This window comes from Propithecus coquereli, unplaced genomic scaffold (genome assembly GCF_000956105.1).
Source record: "Propithecus coquereli isolate 6110/MARCELLA unplaced genomic scaffold, Pcoq_1.0 Scaffold7, whole genome shotgun sequence".
NCBI lineage: Eukaryota > Metazoa > Chordata > Mammalia > Primates > Indriidae > Propithecus > Propithecus coquereli.
In genome coordinates this window covers 23,254,327-23,256,102 of record NW_012153062.1, presented here as the reverse complement: position 1 = coordinate 23,256,102, position 1,776 = coordinate 23,254,327, and positions in this window count along the sequence as shown.

Sequence of the window (1,776 nt, the reverse complement as noted above, 5' to 3'; positions counted from 1 at the left end):
AAGCCCTGGTGTTCTGATTCTAAATGGAATACCTTTTCTTCTAAACACAGAAAGTCACCTTATCAGCACACCATTATTAGAATTCATGGTGCACAATGCAAGCCATAAGTCATGGTTTGTAAGCATTTAGAACCTTTCAAATGTTCAACCAGTCTCATGGTAATCACAACTTTAAACATTTTTTTGGTAAGAAACAGGCATCTCACTCTATTTCCCAGGCTGATCTAAAGTTCCTGGGCTTAAGCAATCCTCCCACTTCAGCCTCTTGAGTAGCTGGGACTACAGGCATGTGATTCTTATACACAAGTTGTGCTCAAGTGTTGCTCTTAAAACCAATAAGTAGAAGTAGGAAATAATTCTTGGGAGAGTTGATTTTATAACTGGATTGTTCAGGTGGCAGGTATTCCTGAGAGTAAGGGCAACTATATTAAAATTAACAGCTATATATGCATAGAACGTGGACTACACAAATCAGCTTCACACAAATACATTCTCTGTGCTGTTCTCTCCATATGAATGAGCACTGCTGCAGGAGCTCTGAACGTATACTCTTGAACTCTAGAACTATGACTATAAATGGGGTTTATGATGTTATGATAATGAGAAGCCATATTTTAAAAGAGATTATTATTAAAGTACTCTGCTTTAATTTGGGGTTGGCTTCCTTTTTCTGCACAACTTTATTTGGAATGAGTTGTAATTTCTAGCCTACTACCAGTACAGAAGCTCTGTGTGATTAAGACAATAAATATATTCACAAAATGTAAAGTCAGCTTTTGGGGCTTTAAACATCTACTCTAAAAATAAAACTTTTACAAACACATGGCCATGGTCAAACTTTCTTCCAACACTTTTTTTTTATGGAACTGAAAGCTCTAAACCATTTATAAACACAAATAAATGGTCTCTTCCCAAACCAACCATGCAGATTTAAACTAATTCACATATAATGTTGATCATTTATATGAGTTTTTATATAGCTACAGGACACTCTGAGAGTCCTTTCAACTGTTTTAGATAAAATTATTCAAGATTCCAGTAATGAAGAGATCTAAATATTGAAATTGAAATATCCTCAAATCTCTGTTGGTTTTATTACTACTTTTTATTGCCAAAATTCTCAGTAGGAGCAACCTCATGTCAACATTGAATAAATCTTTTCCCCATTTATCTTTTCTACCTATAAATGAAAGACAGGTAAGGAAACAGCTTATATCCAACTCCCTTCTAGTTGGATAACTGTTCAGTTGCAGCCAGAAACTTGAATGGTTTTCCCACTCTTACAAAATCAAACCACCCCATTAAAAAGCGGGCAAAGGACATGAACAGAAACTTTTCAAAAGAAGACAGACTAATGGCCAAAAAACATATGAAAAAATGCTCAATATCTGTAATCATCAGGAAAATGCAAATCAAAACCACAACGAGATATCACTTAACTCCAGTGAGAATGGCTTTTATAAAAAAGTCCCAAAACAACAAATGCTGGCATGGATGTGGAGAGATAGGAACACTCTTACACTGCTGGTGGAACTGCAAATTAGTACAACCCCTATGGAAAGTAATATGGAGATACCACAAAGAATCAAAAATAGAACTACCATTTGATCCAGCAATCCCACTACTAGGCATCTATGGAAAGGAAAAAAAGTCATTTTATAATAAAGACATCTGTACTGTAATGTTGATAGCAGCATAATTCACAATTGCAAAGATGTGGAAACAACCCAGGTGCCCATCAATACATGAGTGGATTAATAAAATGTGGTATACGTA